Below are 20245 nucleotides of genomic sequence, written 5' to 3'. Positions count from 1 at the left end.
ATTACAACCAAAATTAATGCTTTTAACGCTTTAGTAGATGCTACAAGCAGACAGACAGAACATATCATGTAAAGACGGGGAGAATGAAGTTTATGGAAATTGTGGGAATTTAAGTTGAAAACAGATTTGGTGCCAGTATTTTTCATGTTCCACTTCTATACTAAAAGTATTATGACTTAATAAGTCTTAGTTTTTAGAGCAGAAACAAAGTTAAACAAAATTAACATGCTAGCTAAACCAACATTCTTATCCCTGTTGTCTTCTGCCTAACACTTCAGAACCTTAACTGGTCTTTTAATTGGACTGTGGGCTATGGTCGTGCTCTGCTAAACCTCTGCAAAGCTGCTGCTAGTTAGTTATGAAGCATTAGCATGCCTCTACTTTGGAGAATATACTTTCAACCTCACCTTTACGTTTTAAGCTTGGTTTTTCGTGTTAAGCAAGTCAGAAACAGTCCACAACTAACGTTACCTGCTACCACGCAGTGAAGAGAAGCTTGTTTTTTTCTTACCGGTATTCCGCGAAGACCTGCCTTTGATTGGCTAGTGTTCGTTGCCTTCGTTGTTTTGGTTGGTTAGGTCTAGGCGATGTCCCAGTCGGAGCCAATCAGAGGCAGAGTAGGGGCGGGTCTTCGCGGAATACGGGTGTCAAAAAATAGATACCTTCGAAGAAACGATAAATGGAAGGACCTGAGTATAACTTAAACGTTAATATGAAACACTCACTATATCAATGTTTGCTTACACAAACCCACGACTTTTATATGTGTCCTCATGAAGCACAATCTGATGATTATTTTCGCTTTTATGAAATCTGCTGTTAGCCTGAAGCTGCACGCTGTGTCTGACTGCCACTCGTGTTGTGTTTTGAAATAGGCTAACGGTCACTCAGGCACGCACCTACCTACTGCTGCAATTATGTAGGATTATAAGTGATTGCTGTTAGGGCACATTAAGCACCTTTTACCAACATGATTTCACAGGTGTATTTTGTCTTCATGTTAACACATTGACAAGATTAGAAAACATGCTTACAGCAAGATAGGAGTAAAGTAGGCTAGCTAACGGTAGTCTACAAGCCCAGGCAGCAGGAAAGTGAAGCTAAGATTAAACAGTCAATTAACATTAGTCAACCTGTTTATTCAATGCCCACAAACTAACACATAAGTCTAACAAGACTAACATTGAATTCAATGAATTCATGCATTTAACTTGAGAGCGAACTCTAACGTTAGCTTAAAATGTTAAGATACATCTGTTACAATTAAGTTAACTTACTACACAACTAGCGTTAAGTTAGTTGCTCTAACGTTAGCTAATGTTAATTTATCAAAACAAACTGATAGTATTGGCTTGTGTTAACAGAACCCTGTTAAAGTAAAAAATATAACACACCAATGATTATAAATTGCTTACTTACCAAAAATGCAGAGCAATGGACCCAGCATTCAAGCAGCTACTAACGAGTGGATAACGTACAATCCGCGCCTTCAGAACAAAGTGGCGGCATGTGTCTGCACATGCGCAGACCAGATAGTATGTGGAAATTAAAATGTACATATTTTTTTCTAAGTACTTTTAGTTGACTGAAATTAACTTGTTTTAAACAAGGGCAGTGCTTTTAAAAAATTAAGTATAAAAATAAGTAGGATTTAATAACACATTCCAATTTATTAAATAAACCAGACTAAAAACATGTAACATTTACAAGGGGTCAGAATCATTTTGGTTAAAACGGAGTGGCCTCATGCGCACTCTGACAGAAACCAATTGAATCTAGTAGTGAGTTGAAAGCCATACTAAGGCTATCGTTGTCAACGTCTACGTGGATATTAAAATCACCAACAAGTAGTAGTACTTTGTCTGATGTAAGGACTACATCTGATAAAAATTCAGACTATGGTCCTGGAGCTCGGTAAATAACAACAAATATAATTGAACAAGGCTTTCAAATGAGTTGTAATTTAATTTAGGTTTAGGATTAATTAACATGCTTGAATCCAAGATGCTGCCAAAGACCCCCCCCCCCCCCCCACTTGAGTCTCTAGGAATTTGGTATTATTAGGACTGGGAGGAGTGGCTTCATTTAGACTAACATATCTTCATGGCCCCGCCATGTTTCAGTAAGACAGAATAGATCAATTGATTATCTGCTATAGAGGTTTACTAGTACTGTTTTAGAGCAGGGTTCCCAAAACTTTCAGCCCGCGACCGCCAAAGTAACGGTGCAAGGACTCGCGACCCCCCCCCCCCCCACCCCCCCACTATAAACATTGCGCGCAACCGCGCACGCACAACAGGCGTATCCAAACATGAGCATATTGACAACACAAAAAAAACACCACAGCCATGACATTATTCTACAGTAATTTACTCATTACTTTAATTGAATAATCTCACCTATGAGGTGGATGTGCAGTATGTTTGGAGCACAGCAGTTAAAAAGCTCTATATTTTAATTTAAAATAGGTTATATACATTACAACAGGCCAAAAAAAAGAAAAACCCTTTTACCTTTTCGGCCCTTACAGTATTCGGCATTCGTCGGTGTTGTTTTTATCGGTCTGAGTAACAACTGTGGGCATCAGCGATGGGCGAAGGTAAAGCCCGGGTTGGTAACGCTGTGCTACCACCGTGAGTACGGCGGGGATGGACTCCGTTCTGGACCAGAAGGCAGCGCCGGGCGCTCGCTCTGTGGAAGGAGCGGGACACGGAGCTAGATGGCCGGGGGCTGCCTACGTGTTTATACAACTTTATACATCCTCAAACTGGCTGGAATCACACACATCCTCTCCAAGGAGGGCACCAGCAGGGACATTGTCTGGAGGAAGTTCAGGCAGCAACTGGCAGAGGAGCTGAGACACGAGTTTAGAGGAGGAAAGGGAGCGGGGCGCGGTCCGAACCCCGGGGTGGGGGGGACGCGGTCCGAGGAGCAATGCGCACTACGGCAGACACCAACACGGAGGCAGTGACAGGTTAGGTTAGGTTATAAATGTTCAAAGAAAATACTTTTAGGTGTTATTTGCATGTTTACATACCATATTTTTCAGATGTGAATGGAATAATTACGTTTTACTACTATGCCATGTTATGAGTTATTGAAGTACCTGGGCAACTCAAGTGTATAATTAACACGTTAATTGTACATTTTGGTGTTATTTCGTTTTTCTAAAGATATCCTAACACAGTACCTGCATTAAAATTGCAATTAGGTGTTTATCATGACAGATATAGAGTTTAGAGTCTTGCGGTTCCAGTACTTTTGGAATCCCGGCAGTTGTAGGGTTAATGTTGGAGACGTACTCGGAAAGAAAGAAAATCAACAGCTGTTCCCTTTTATTTAGTTGCTTGGTTTTATTTAAATGATCCACTAGTTTTATCTGTGTTAAATCATGGCTAACATGCTATTTCTAATCGTTTTTAAATTTTATTTTATTTGGAAATCAACTCGCGACCCCCCCTCTCTGGCTCGCGACCCCCCTGGGGGTTGCGACCCCCACTTCGGGAATCACTGTTTTAGAGGACAGAGATCTAATATTTAATAGTTCACATCTAATTTTCCTATTCTGTTCTATCGTTGGAGTGGTAGTTTTAATTCCAGTTAGGTATAGCCCGTCTTTTGATAACAGTACCTTTGATTTAACCGATCTGAGTTGGGGGACAAACTTTGTCACGATTTGTCTTATACTGGAACTCAGAAGCAGACCTGGACAAGGTAAGTTGGAAGGACAAGGTGAGTATTTATTTGTAGTATGAATATGGAATGCAACTGTGAAGTTGTTGGCCAGACAGGTGTGAGTTTCTATCCAGGTGATTAACTGTAGACAGAGGAACAGGAGGCAGGTTAGCGGCAGGCAAAAAGACTTTCGTAAACTAGAGCCTTGATACAAGAGCTAAACATACTTGTTACGCTAATGATCCGCCAGGGAACGGGGGTCTGGTCATGGCTTATATGGTGCAGAAGTGATAATCCGGACCTGGTGTGCAGACAGCAGATAACAGCAGGTGTGTGTAGCAGGACAATCAGCAGGGATGTGATCAGGAAACTCAGGACAAACAGACTTCAGGTTAGAGCAAAAGCAAAACACATGCAAAACAGGCTCAACATGCTGGGGCCATGACAGAAGGCATATCATAAACCAAAACTACATGTAAATCCTAGGATTTATTCATTATTGCTATTACAAAAAGTAAACTGATAATTAATCTTTACCAAATAATTCAAGTTTGTAGCTTATTTTGACAATAACTAGTGTATATTCTAAAGCTTTTCATCTTCACAAAACTTTGAATTGCAGCTGTGTTTGAAAGCTAAGTCACTCTAAATAAACCTGTTTTGTCTTAAAGTCTAAAGCTAAACGTAGTAAACCTGCAAAATGTCCCTGAAAGAAAAGCTCTTGTGTTGTTAATTTAATTATTTTTGGTTAAATCAAATCTTTAATTGTTATTAACATGTGCCTCCAGACAAAACCCTGTATTAAGTATATTATTTTCAACATATGTAATAATTTGTGCCAACTTATAATTTGGGGCTTTAGGATGCAAATGATGACAAAAAATGTTTGTCCTCTGATTTATACAGTACATCAAACTATATTACACATATGACTGTAGTACAACTTAACATTTAAATAACAATAGACCAACAAAAGTGACATTAATTTTGCAGTAGTTAGTTGTAGTAGTAGTAGTAGTAGTAGTTAGGTGATTGACTGATTGATTGATTTTTTTTGTTTGACCACTTATACAAAATATGAAAACAGTACTCTGTGTCATACCTTAAATACATAAATAGTCAGGGATTACACAATAAAGCCCAAAGACTTTTTCTATTTTGGTCCCTATCAGAGCAGGGGGAGAGGAGCAGTGGCAGCAATCATCAATCATTCATCTTACATTAAATAAATTCATCCATGTTATGCAAAATGATTAACAGTAAAAATAGGTAATACCTATGATTAGGACCTAAGCCATACTTTCAAACTGCCTATGCTTCTGACCTTCCTCCTGGTCTGCGTTGCCTTGGCGACGTTTGATTCTGACGTCTTTGCTTTGCTACGACTGTTAAAGCTAACCTGTTCCACTGCTGCATAGACGTATAAAGAGATACCTCTTTATATGTCTATGATGCGCTACTGAAGCGAGTATGATCACGTGACTACACAACGACGTGTGATTGGTTAAGCACAGTCACGTGGTGGAGCCTTCAGCGGAAGACTCTCTCTCTCTGTCAAAATAAAACATTAAAATGAGACGTACGCTGGGGTAAAAACAATGAAGCGTAGTAACGAGTAACAAGCTCATTGTAGCCTAATGTAGCGGAGTAAGAGTACAGTTTATTCTTCACTAATCTACTCAAGTAAAAGTAAAAGTATAGTGATTTAAAACTACTTCTAGAAGTACAATTTTTTTCAAAAACTTACTCAAGTAAATGTAACGGAGTAAATGTAACTCGTTACTACCCACCTCTGCGCATCACACACCCTGTCTGCAAAAACACACACACATACATACATACACACACACACACACTCAGAGACAGACACACACACATTCACAAACAACACGGGATAGACGCACATACACACACACACACACACACACAAACAACACGAGACAGACACTCACACACAAACACACACAGACACTGTACTACTTCTTCTTCTGAAGATCTACCAGCTGGGACCTCATGGAGCTCTCTGTCCTCTCCCACTCCTGCTCTTTTTCTTGCTGGGTCAACTTCAGGCTTTCTGAAGGAGGGATGACATATCCTCCTTCCACTCGTTGAGATGACTCTCCAGCTGATGTTCATTCTTTTTCTCAAGAGCAGCCATGAGGTTCTTGTTGTTTTGGTCCTGCATCTCCAGCTGGGCTCTATGGGAAGCCTGGGATGTTTCCAGTACTGTCTTTCCGTCCTCCTGTTTTCGGAGAGCTTCCTCCATCTTGCTCAATTTGTCCTTTAGCTCGTAAGCTTGAGCCCTCTCCGTCTCCAGATAGCTCTCCTACTCTAACTCCACGTTGGTCTTAACTACCACGAGCATCTGTCTCTCCTTACAAAGGTCCATCTTCTGAGTCTCCACTTTTTCAGGGCCTCCTTCTCTCCCTCATCTGCTCCAATTCGACTTTCAGGTCTTGAGTAATGAAGTACTGCAGGTCCACATCTTTTAGGGCTTTTCGCAGCCTGTTGTTGATTTTTCCCAGCTGGGATTTCAGATGCTCTGTTTCCCTGGGTGGGGAGGGGAACCGTTCAGCCAGCTGAGCTTTCAAGTCACACATCTCCCTCTGCATCAGCTCTTTCTCATGGCTCCAACTGCTGCCCTCTCTCTGTTGTTGGAGCTGATCGAGGAGATTGGCCAACAAGTCCTCTCGGATGATCAAGTGAACTCTCCCCTCAGATTCACATTTGGGGGAGCGTCACCTCACTGTCCTTCAGCTCACACCATACTTGTTCTTCAAGGTAACTGAGATAGAAATTAGTTTGGGGTTCAATCTTTCTGGAGTTGAATTCCATGTTTTTCTAATGTTGCAATGTGCACCTTTGGATTGTTACAGTCAAATCTGATACAAGCTGCTGTCTGAGTGAATTTGTGTCAGGACTCAAGTTGGGTTCTAGTATTCAAGTGTTGTTATGACAACAACAACATGTATTCCTATGTTTTCAATCCAAATGGTTATTAATTCTATTCCATTCTAGCTGTGATTCTATTGTTGCTATGGAACACTAGTTTTTTCATGTTTGAATATACAGAATGAAAGTAATGATTTCTGATGATTCCTAAAATATGGCAAAGAAAGACGTTACACTTTATGAAATATGGAAGGGAAAAAGATGTATGTCTTTGCACAAGAGCAGTACACACAAGTATGCGCCAGTTGGGACGCCATTTTCAGCAACTACCTATTATTTAAGATGTGCATTTACCACAATAAATATAAAAGAAATGGTGTGCACGTCACACCTTCTGGCAGGTGCAGGACAAAAAAATTGCAACACTGCTTTATGCTCCCATAATTTCATACAAATGGCAACATTTTGATCCTACTGGGTCTTCTTTTCAATGCGAAGATCCAGAACTTAACCAGAGAATTTGACTGACGACAACTTCTTAGTCCCTCCCCCCTTTCTGCTAAAGCCCAAACGGTTCCCAAGCCCCTCCCCCAACAAGGGAGAATAAATGTGTGAGCATGATTAGTGATTGAGACATCATCATTAGGTAGTTTTAATTCCAATTAGGTTGTTAAGTACAGCCCCTCTTTTGTTTATCTTTGATTTAACCGATCTGATTTGGGGGACAGACACTGTGGTTATTAGACTATGAGTGGGCGAACTGACCCAGTGGAAGCACAGAGGAGCGCATTGCACTGCACCTCTGATTACTACTATCAGACTCGGGTTGTCATGGTTTATGGCCGATAATAGACTTGGTCAGATTTTTTGATATGAGAGTGGGATGAATGCCGTCTCTCCTGATTAGACCGGGCTTTCCCCAGAACGGAGATGCCAACTTCCTGTTCCGCAGTATAGAGCTCCCAATGACCAGAGTGGGCTTCTCAGCTGGTGTGTTACTGAGTGGGGAGAAACTGTTAGAAAGGCAAAGATGTTGGTGGCCAGCCATAGGCTCCAATTTGGAGCGGCCACAGCCGTGTGAGCTCCCCGGTTTAGAGCTTGCGCTACGCTTCCTTCGGACAGTCACCCACTCGCCCGGCTGCTCGGGGTCCGCTGGGGGGCCGGGCTCTAAGCAAAGCAAGAGTGGTTTAATGCACAACACTTATCTCCAATTCCAGTCACTTAGCCACCAGATTTAAACAATAAAGCTGAGTTCAGTAAGTTTTTGCTGGAGTAGAAAAAGGAAAAATAGCGTCTGTGAGACTGGAGCACCGGAAATGAGACAACACACTTCCCTTAAACGTCAGCACGTTCTTGCGCCAAAGTATTAATGAATGAAATTAATGTAATGTATACTCAAGAAGTTGAGAAAAAATGCTCTGTACTAGACAAAGAGATTATGAAAATGGCTTTAGATTTACAAAATAGTTGGCCAAGAAACTGAAAAAGCAATATGCAAATAGTACAACGCAAAAAATATGGGACCCTGTAAAAAAACATTATTGAAAGAACAGATTCAAGAGACTTTTGAGTCCTTCTATGTACAACTTTATTCCAGGACAGAAGAAGTCCAAGAAGATCAAATTGATACATTTTTGGAAACCCTAAATTTACCAGCCATGACCGAGGAACAGAACAAAGCTCTAAGCAAAGAAATAACACCAGAAGAATTAATTGAGGCAATGAACAGACTAACAACTAACAAATCACCAGGAAGTGATGGTTTTACAATCGAATGGTACAAGGCATTTAAAGTGGAGCTTCTGCCCATACGGCTATCTACTTGGAATTGGGAATTGAAAAAGGCAGAGAACCCACCCTCCTGGAAAGAGGCTATCATTACCATTATCCATAAAGAGGGGAAAGACTGAATGTGGGTCATTCAGGCCGATTTCGATAATTCATGTTGATCACCATATGGACACATCTAAAATGGCCAACTGAATGGAAAAATTGCTCCCCACCTTAGTCCATGATAACCAGACGGGGTTTATAAATATGTGGCAAACGCAAGACAATATAAGACACACTCTACACATTATGGACCACATAATGGACATATGGACAACATAAGATGAAGGCTCTATTTCCAAGCCTGGATGCGGTCAGCTGGCAGTACCGTTTTAAAGTCTTATTCAAATTTGGCTTCTGTGGAATAATGATAAATATCAGTAAAGCTATTTATGATAACCCCATGGCGAGAATCAAAATAAACGGTCACTTATCCAAACCACTTATGTAAGAAAAGGGAGTGAGACAAGGCTGTGCTTGGTCTCCGCTTCTCTGTGCGATGTTTTTAGAACCATTGGCCCAGCATATTCAACAGAATGACAAAATTGAGGGAATAGAAATTAACAAGGTAGAACATATAAAAGCTTAGAAGCCCTGAGGCTCGAGAATTGAAACAATTAAAATCAACATCTTACAGAGATTCCTATATCTATTCCAAATGCTCCCAGTTCAAATGACTCAAAACCAATTTGATGAATGGGACAAGATGATATCGAGATTCATATGGCAAGGGACAAAACCTTGAATCTGCTTTAAAACGCTTCAACTGTCGAAACAGAAAGGTGGCTGGAGTCTTCCATCTCTGAGGAATTGTTACATCTCAGCACAGATGAGAGCATTACTTTGCTGGTGTAATCCCTTTTACAAAGCACAATGGAAGGAGATTGAATGTAGTGTGATACCTGACTTTCATATGCAAGCTACATTGCCGGACAAAAATTTACAACAATGCATGGATAAACTAGAGAATCAGTGGGTAAAATCCTCTCTCAAGGTCAACACAAATTGGATGAAGTTATTAAAATTTTGAGCTGGTGTACCTAGGACTCAGACTGCACACCAAATATATTTCATAATAGATTAGGCATCACATCTCTATGCAGCATTGTAGCAATTTCTATAGATACCTTCAACTCCGACAATCAGAAAATAAAAAACAAGGATGCTAAAGAAGCCAGTAAACCTTTTGTCCAGCTATTTATTGACACATATGAATCAAATATTAAAAGAGGGGTTATTTCTCGATTGTATAAGAGTCTGCAAAATTTAGAAACTTCCTCAACATAATACATACAGGACAAATGGTAACGAGAAGGAGTTATAACAATAATGGACAATGAATGGGAGGACATCTGTTTATTGCAATGGCAAACTACAAAATCCCAGAAGGTTGCTGGAAAAATGTAGCTCAATATTTCATCACTCCACTCATGAAGGTACATCAAAGTTATGGTAATTCCCGGTGTTGGCGGAATTGTGGATGTCAGGCTGCAGGTCATTACCATGTGTTCTGGGCAACATACAAAGTTACTGGAAAGATATACATAAAGCAATACAGGATGTTTTTAACAGACATATACCATTTAATTTCAAAAGCGTATATCCACCCAGAACTGAGTGCTATTGACAAATATTTAACGAGAGCAGTACTGGCAGCAGGAAAAAAGACTAAAGACATTTCTATTTATTTTTTCATTTTATGCATTTACTTTTTGCTCCTATACCCCTTTGGATGTAAAAAAAATAAATTATATGTTTTTCCTTTCTATACAAATGCATATTATTAAAAGGGAATGGACGTTGGACATCTGGAACAAAAAACTATTGATACAAAACCTTTGGTTCTGTATCCTTATGGTGATAACAACTGTAAATTTGTGAATTATCCCAATTAAAAGATGATTAAAAAAACAAAAACTTAACTGTCGTTGCCACATGACGCTCACCTTTTGTCAGCTAAACTCAACTAGCAACGACCTCTGAAAAGTACATCCTACAAATGCATAAATTCGTTCAATCTCAAGCTCTCTTTTTCATTCTATACACAACTAATACTGGCACTGTGTGTGTACATCTAAGTGCAACACTTTGAATGCCGTCCAGTAAAAAATCTATGTTTGCATTATCCCCATATTAAAACAATTGTCAATCCTATGACCAGTTCGCCATTGTGACACATCTCACTGCATTTTCCTCTGAGATTTTCATTTTGCATCAGTGATAACAGCCTTCTGATTTATGAGGACTATGGTTAACTGCTCCTTAGATCTCTGCAGGTTAAATCCAGACAGCTAGCTAGACTGTCTGTCCGATCCAAGTTTTCCGTTGCACGACTAAAACAACTTTTGAGCGTACACATTTTCGACCAAAACAAGTTCCATGGATATTAAATCAAGTATTCATCCAAAACGTTTCTTGACAAATCAGAGAGGGAAAACAACCATATTTATGCCCCTACCTTTAAACCAATGGACAATTTCACACATTTGGGTATAAAACTTGTTCCTGAGGTGAATAAGATTGCTAAGATGAATTAATTATGACCCAACTATGGATGCCATTACCTCATCAATAGAACGGTGGACATCTTTACCTTTCTCAATGATCCGGATCAATATTCTTAAATTGAAAATACTTCTTGAAAATACTTTCCAAATGTCTCTATCCATTCCAGAATATCCCACCGCTCCCTCCTTCATCTTTGTTTACTAGAATTAAGAAATTGTTTACCTACTTTATTTAGCAAAATAATCATCCTAGACTGCGTCTATCTTTATTATATCTATCATATGACATATTACATGGCCAAACATCCAATGGTATTATTGGGCAGCTCAACTAACATCTCCGTATCATGTTTTACTTTTTGGCTAAACGCCCTCCAACTTGGGTGAATTTGGAATCCTGTGCTTTTACGCCGAGCTTGCCATTATTGTTGAATTCAGCAGATTGCAAATACCTGGGGAAACACACAGACAACCCTACTGTACTAAATACGATTAATGTTTGATTTGACAGTTGTAAGTATTTGAATGTAAACTCTTCCTGAAACCAGGAAAAAAAGAGATCTAGGCTTTCGGATATGGGCTGAAAACGGGTTAATGAAAGTGCAGGATATGTACAGAAAAGATGAAGCATTTATGTCCTTTGCAGAAATATCAACCAAATATGACGTTCCAAAGAATCATTTTTTTTCCAATACCTTCAGCTTAGAAGCTTCATAGCCTCATCTCAAGACCATTCATCAACCTGTAATTTCCTCGTTAGAGGTGGCAATCATAAGAAACTGTTATGATAAAGGTTTAATTTTATCTTTGTGACTTGTTTGTGTCTGGGTCCAATGAATCCTCGGAATCTAAGCTAAGACTACGGGAGGAGGGCATCGATGATGACATGCCATTAGAAGTCTGAAATGAGGTATGCAAGGAGGCACAAAGACAAACATTCAACAGTAGCCCGAAACATTTACAGTATAAGTGGTTGATGAGAGTATACAGTGCTGCTCATGAGTATAGGAACCCCTGCTTAAGTTGACTAAACAGAGGAATAAAAAAAAATATCTTTTGGAAATTGATCAAGCAGATTTTTGTTTTTAAAAGGCCTGGATCCAGGATACCATGCATCGTGATAGAGTTCCCTTGGCCTTTGGAATTAAAATAACCCCATATAATATCACATACCCTTCACCATACCTAGACTGGCATGGCTTTATTTCAGTCAGCCTAATAGCTGGTTTTATTTGCATTGAGAGAAGATTTTATGAAGAGTTCTCCATGCTAGTCTCTAGGTATGGTGAAGGGTATGTGATAATGGGGGGTTATTTTGATTCCAAAGGCCAAGAGAACTTTATCAGGAAGCATAGTATCCTAGATCCATAACATAACTGGCCTTTAAAAATAAAAACTCTGCCTGCTTCTATGGGAATTTAACATAGGGTTGTCTATACTCATGCCTCCTGTATTTTAAGGAAGAACATTTATTTATTTACGATACATACGATACATTCACAAAGAAAATTGGTGTCCTTAAAGGTTGGATTTTTCCTCATTTTTTAATTAGGCAAAAAGATCAATTTCCAAAAGGTGATTTTTTTATTCAACTTGAGCAGGGGTTCCTATACTTATGAGCAGCACTATACATCAAATTGCATAAGTGTTGTGGTTTGGGGTTTTGTTTTGGATTTTCTTTCCCTTTTGGAGCTCCTTGTGTGTGTTCCTTTGTTTTCTCCCCGGTCTTGTGTGTCTCTGTCTTGTGATTCCCCGTTAAGTGTCTTTATGTTGTGCTTCCTGTTTTGTTTTGATAGTATGGTTTCCTGTCTTGTCTAGCTTTGCTTTCTGCCTGTCTGATTGTCCTTCCCCGCCCTGATGTGATTCACCTGATGTCTCACCTGTTCCCCGTTACCTCTTGTATTTAACCCCTGTGTTCCCTTTATCCTTTGTCAGATCCTTTTGCCTTCGTCCTGTCAGTCGTCCTGTCAGCTTTTCCAGCCCTCGTGATCCTGTCTTTGCTCCAGCAATTCCCCGTGAGTTTTCCCTTGCGTAATTTTTCCCTGTTGGATTTTTGCCTTTCCCCGTGCCTGTGTTTGGATTATTTTTGGACTTCACCTTTTTGCTCCTGTGTTTGCTAGACTGTCAGACAACAAAGTCTTTTTCGAAGTTTCCCACTACTCTGCGTTTGGGTCCTCCTTCCTTCTCACAATAATACGTTTGATAATATTCCTGATATTTGCATCAAGTGCAATGAGGAAAGAGGGATAATCTACCACTGTATATTGGAAAGCATGAAAATGAAAACCTTTAGCAAGATATTAATATGATAGGTCACATCCTGTAAAATAACAAAAACAAAACAAAAAACTCCATTGGATCCTAAACCTTTCCTTCTGGGTATATATCCTACCAACATACTGTCAGGAAATGCAGTGCTTGGACCCAAATTCAGAGTTGAGAATTTATTTAAACTACAAACTTAAAAATAAGTTGTCCTTAAGAAGGCCGGTACGCATAAACAAGAATAACCACATAACAGGGGAAAAAACTAACAGGAAGACTGACGCAGGAAGACAATACAATACAGTGACACCAACTATTCACAACAACCGACAATGATCTGACGCGAGACAAAGACAACACTAAATACACAGGGCAACAAGGTTGAAACAAGGGGCAGGTGACACCGGAGCAAGGACCAGGTTAAACACATAAGGTCGGGGCAATCACAAAGGCGGAAAAACAAAAGGCAGGAAGTAAACAAGACAAGACAAGGTAGAAAACAGAGACTACAAAATAAAAGAGGAAACACTACAACAGAAACTCACTCAGGGAGAACAGTGTGAAAAATGTTTGTGTTCTGTGTTCTTGTATACTGTATAATCTGAAGTGAATTGCAAACTGAATATCAATAAATACATTCTTTAAAAAAACAACAAGCTAACCTGCCATCCTTAGGACATGACGACAGAAGGGGTTCCTTATGTACTGATGGCTACCCCCATCAGAACAGTAAATTAAATGAGTTAAGCAATCAATCTGGTTCTCAACGAACATGCAAACGTTACATCAAAATAAATGTAAATACTGAAAAGTTTTTCAAAGTAAAAACCTCATGTGCATTTTATTAGGGATTTACAAAGTTTCTTGACAAATCTTTGAAAGTTGTGAGAGGATGTCTGTAAAATATTTGAGGTTGTTCAATGTGAATATACATTCATAAATGAAAAACCTGTCAAAGTGATAAATTTAAATATGCATTTTGTAGACAATAGGTCTCTGATGGGAATAACACAAACTGCTGTGAAAGTTGTGAGAGGATGTCTAAGAAATGTGAGAGGTGATCTGATTTCAGTATATTCAGAAATAAGAAACGTGTCACGGTTTCGGCTCTTTTTGTCCTGTTTTCCTTCCCTTGTTCCCTCCCTGGTCTTGTGTTTGGGTCTTGTTTTTCCCTGGTCTTGTGTCGTTGTTGTTGTCCGGTATTCCCCTTTGCGCCTGTATGTTCTGTTTCCTGTTTTACTTTGATGTCGGTTTTTTGTCTTGTCTTGCCTTTAGTTTACTTCCTGTGGCTTCCCGCTCCTGTGATTACCTGATGTTTTCCCCCTGAGTCCCTGCCCTCTTGTCACCTGCCTCTTGTTACCTCGGGTATTTAATGTCTGTGCTTCCCTTGTCTCTTGTCAGATCCTGCTGTCGTGTCGATGTGTTGAGTCTTCGCACCGCCTGTGTGTTTCTCCCAATTCTCCCTGTGAGTTTTTCCCCATCCCTGTTATCCTGTTGTTCTTGGCCTCCTCCCTTCTTCCTGATTGTGGACATTTTTGCTTTTGGAGTTTGATTATTCTGAGACTATGCCCGTTCCTCTTTGCCCTGTGTTTATCCCTGTGGACTGTTCTCAATAAACCTGTGTTCGCCTACTCCTGCCTGCCTCCGGTACTTTGCTTTTGGGTCCTCATCCCTGCCTACTTATAACAGAAACCTATTAAAATGATAACCTTTTAAATAGTTATTTTGCACAATAACGTCACAAACAATGATGATGTCTAAAAAAAATTTCAAATGTTTTTTGCACAAACTAACATATGTACTTTACCAGTCAAAATTTTTGTGGTCACTTAGAAATTTCCATTGCACTTCATTATAGACAGAATACCAGGGCAGCAGTTTTCAGATGACATTATGTGCTTTACGCATTATGCGCACACACTTGTTTGGGTTTGCGAGCCGGCCAAAGAGTAGTAACGTTACATTTTAAGTGGATGGCGAGCGTGAGACGACGAAATGGACGCCAAGAAGGTTCTGAACGGAAACTTAACTTTTTTAAAGTTACCAAATGGTTCCATTGAGAAACCAAAGTGATCTGTGTGTGTTATCATCGCTGCACGGCCAGTCTGAAATACAACTTGATGGCCAAGCACTAGGGGTGATCCGAGTATCCGGCTGAAACGAGTATCCGGTACGGATAAAGCACTTTTGCCGAGTACAAGTATCATACGAGTAATATGAAGTGAAAAACCCCTAACTGGCCGCGCAGCGTTCTTGTATAATCACAGGCGCCCCCCCGCCTACAAACCCGCTCGGATCAATCACACACACACAGAACGGAAAATGCGCTCCCTCGGTCTCTCTCCTCTCTCTCTCTCCTCTTCCTCCCTCTCCCCCTGACTCCGTCCAGGCAGTCAATCAGTCTGCGGATCTGTTCCGTTAACGTTTAGGGTTTTCTCAGCTTCAGGTTTGTTTTTAACTTCGGTTTGTACTTACAGACTTAGTAACCAGTAGATTTCTGGGCCCGTGGGGTTTCAGACGTGTTGCTCGGTTTAAATGTGACTCCCGTTGGCTCTCTCTGCCAGCGAGATTTTTTTTTTAACTGTCAGCCGCCCCCCGCCCCCCTCTCTCTCTGTGTCTCCTCTACTCACACACCACACACCCACACACCCACACACACACACAACCACACACCCACACACACACACACACACATATACCTGGTGTGGAAATAAAAAAATAAGAACCAAAAAAAATCACCTGACATAAAAAAATAAAAAAAAAGAAGTATGAATGAAACTCTGTTCATTACATTTTACTTCATAATTGCAACTGCATGTGTTGTATTCATTGTTGCAAAACGTTCTGTATAAGTTTGTTTGTTACCATGACAACACCATTGATCTGAGCTCGATGCTTAGTTTATAGTAGTATAATAGTTTTCTAATCAGCAATAAATATAACAATTTCTGATCACAACGACCACTACTGGTAGTAGTCTACTAAGAGTACAGTAGTAGATTCACATTCTCAGACCTTTTCTAGTGTTTTGGTCAGTGTAGGGCAAGTTACTTTTAAAAAGTAATTAGTTACAGTTAGTTCCTTCTTCCAAAAAGTAACTAAATTAGATTTACAGTTACAAATTATAAAAGTAACTAGTTATTTCAGAAAGTGACTAATGCGTTACTTTGATGTAAATGTTTAAATGCTCAAATGTGACCCCACCTCTACCCCTCTTTAATGGATCTGAATCTGAATATTATAATGAAACAGACACTTAAAGCAATACATTATTAACAGAAACTATGTACACACATCTAAACTTTAAATGTTGCTGTGGGACAAAGTGAGACTAGCCTCCAATCAAATGCCATGTATGTAGATATTATGTCTCATGGATCGATACAAATAACTACATAGATGTTTTGGAACTTTTGATATTTATTGCCCCTCTACAGGCCACAACTGAGCAAAATTAAATAATGCTTGTTAAGCACTATAGCAAAAATAAATAACAAATATATACATTCTTTGTGGTGCAAATAATTGTGTGGGTGTGGGTGCGTGATAGAGCAAGTAACCGTAACAGCGTTACTAAAATGGGAAGAATAGAAGAATATAAAGCCTTTATTGTCATTATATACAAGTGCAGTACCTGTGCAATGAGATTGAAGCAACCCCTTTACAGTGTCGACACGAAATATAAAAATATAAAATATAAAAATATTAAGTATAAGTAGTGCAGAAAAAAAAAAGAGGGAGGGGGGCCAGGTGCACAGTCCTGAAAGCATCTATATACATATATAAAATAGTTTTGTATACACATTATGCAAGAATATAGTTTGGTGTGTCAAATATTGCACAGTAATGAGATTAAGTGATTAAGTATTACATTTTGCACTTTAATAAAATTGAATGGTTAAGTATTATTAATTAATAAATGTTGCACTATAAGGAAACGGTTAAGTACTAAGTAATAAATAAATATTGCACAGTAATGAAATGAAAATGGTTAAATATTAAATATAGCACTTTCTGAAATTGCACAGAATTCCAGTGTCCTTTTAGGTATTATATATCAGTATTGCACAGTAGGTGGGAGAAAAAGTCCAGGGGGGATATGGGGGTGGGGGGGGTAGGCTTTGGAGTGTAGTCAGTGCATGTGTGAGTTCAGAGTGGTTATGGCTTTTGGGAAGAAACTGTTCTTGAGTCTGTTAGTCCTTGTTCTGATGCCCCTGGCGCCTTCCTGAGGGCAACAGGTCAAACAGATCAAAGCCAGGAGTAATCAATTAGATTACTCGTTACTGACAAAAAGTAACGCCGTCAGTAACATGTTATTCCCATCACTGGTTTTGGTACACTGGCACTAACTGTTTCTTCCCCGTGTTCTAGGATCATTTGTATTCCTATCTGCCTTCCTCCCACGCTGCCTGCCTAACCTGCCACTGGCCAACCTACCTCCTCATTTCTGCTTTCAACATTTCTGACAAGACACACTAAAGGTGTGCGCGTGACGTGTGTACTTATCTAACTAGCTGCCTACATCTTGGCTTTGTATGTTTTATGTACTTTCTGTTTTTATGTTTTGGAACTTTAGTCCTCTCATTGACATTACATTGGAGACAACACATTGGCACATTGTCTTACAGCTATCGAAGCAATTACTAATACAAACTTAATTTGGCATTTTTATTACATGGTCACACATTTTACAATAATTATATAATAATAGCAGGAAAAACAGCAATGGTATGGCCAGACCTGGATACAGCTTGTTCACAGATGGTAAGTGTGGGGCTGGATTCAAGAAACAGACTATTATTGTTTTGATATGACATTAATTATTATGTGACATTGTTGAAGTCTCCTCCCACAGCCATTACTTTGGTGGTCAACACAAAGGTGGGCGTACAAGGTAAAGCTCTACCATAATCCTTTATTCTTCAATTGCAAGATGATTTCCGTTAATAGACTCAAAATTAGACACCTACGTAAAAAGGTGAGGCAAATGTCCTTGTCAAATAATGCATTTTTATGACATTAATGTCTCAGTAATCTCTTTTGCTGTATCTCTTTCTTGAATTGTCCTCTTGCCTGTAAGGTCTTTATCACAAGTATTAAATGTATGTTACATGGACTGACAGTTTGGCTTGTGTGTGTATGTGTGTGTTGATGTTGATTTGGCTAAACCTGTATGTACTATTATAATTCTTTTATCTTTTTAGGTGTGACATTGTGCGATCTGTCCAGGGATAGCAGATGTAAAATGGCCTTTTGGCTAATTCTGGCACATTTTACATTTTATATGTTTTACTAATGTGCATTTTCCTTGTTAAATAAACCTGAAAAGGAATCAAATAAAAAAACTCAGTTTTTAGTATTTGCTCTCTCATTAACCCTTATTGAAACCTATGCAACTGATGAATTCAGTAATCTGTGCTTATTTTGGAAGGAGCTGTGCATGACTCCTGCAGACTCAAGGGTCAAAATTCACTTTTGTTGCAAAACTGAACATTAGAGCAAGAATCAACAGGCCAGAATAATTTACACCCATAAGAATCAGTTGGCTCCAAATGGTGTCTTCAACCAGGGATGTTGTAGTGAAAGTACAGTAACTACTGGGGCACCAGAATTAAAGGTTTGTCTCTACCTAATTTACGCAATAGCCACATTTATTATTTATGAAAAAATAAACGCACAATCATGTCTTTCAAACACTCACCAATTTGAGGGAAACAGCTGACGCGGTCATAAGATGCAGGTGCACTACTGGTCAAAAGTTGGGGGCCACTTACACATTTCCATACCAATCCATTATAAACAGATGCCAGCTGATATGAGTGGGTGGCTGATCTTTAACGCAATATCTACATTGCCCATTATCAGCAACCATTCATCCACTGTTCTAAAGGCACATTCTATTAACTAATCTGAAATCATTTAAAAAAATTAACTAGAGAAACATTGGAGAACCCTTTTGTAATTTTGTAAGAACATAATGTAATCTGAAAACTGCTGCCCTGGTTAAAAACACAATGCAACTGATCTCAGCTGGTATTCAGTCTATAATAGAATGCAATGGAAATTTCTAAGTGACCCCAAACATTTGAGTGTAAGTTATGACTATAACTATGGATCTATGGGACCGAATGTCACCACGGTCTTAACTTAGTGCAATCTTTCAACATATCCTCAAGACATATCAGCAATATATATATATATATATATATATATATATATATATATATATATATATATATATCTATATATCTCATTTGACTGACCTTCTGAGGCATGGCTGCCACTTCTCGGCATAGTTAGAACAAGCGAAGGGAGCACTGGCATTATCAATAGTGTGCAGCAGGACCGCTTCATCTAGTCCGTGAGAGAGGGACTGAGAAGTGGCCAAGCCCGGAGCCGCAAGGCTTTGGGTGCCCTATTAGCCCCTTCCCCTGTGAAAGCAAGTCAGCCCTGACCTGCAGGGCCCAAGACTCCCCTTAAACTAAGTGAAGAAGTGCCAGAAACCAATGCCTCCTCGGCCAACAAGGAGATATCAGCCGCACCGTGTAATGGCCGATGGCGACCTTTTGGAGAACCTGGGGAAGCAGAGGGAACAGAGGAAAAGCATACAACTATCCTTTTGGCCACTCTCGAGACATTGCATCCAGATCCCGGGGACCTCCCTGACCCAGTAGGGAAAGCCAAATCTTGCAGTGGGTAGTCTCCGTTGATGCAAACAGTCGGTTTGGCATGGCACAGATCGAGTCCATAGGAGTGCTACAACTTCTGGATGGATCCTCCACTCTCCTGGGGGATAACCAGTCCTGGACAGGAGGTCCGCCGCCCGGTTCACTACTCCTGGTATGTAAATTGCCCTGAGTGAAGCCTGATGCCAAAAAGCCTGATAGTGAAAAGCCCAAAACAGGAGTTCCTGTGTGACATAGAGGTAGCGCAGAGACCTGGCGCCTCTCTGGTGATTTATGTAAAACAGGAGGAACTGTTTGTGCTCACCAGGACATGCCTGTTCCGAATAAAAGGACACGTGGGCACGTGAAAGTACGCATCTTTAAGATCTATGGAGACAGACCACTCTCCTC

Source organism: Etheostoma spectabile, chromosome 5, assembly GCF_008692095.1.
Source record: "Etheostoma spectabile isolate EspeVRDwgs_2016 chromosome 5, UIUC_Espe_1.0, whole genome shotgun sequence".
NCBI lineage: Eukaryota > Metazoa > Chordata > Actinopteri > Perciformes > Percidae > Etheostoma > Etheostoma spectabile.
This window is presented reverse-complemented; position numbering follows the sequence as displayed.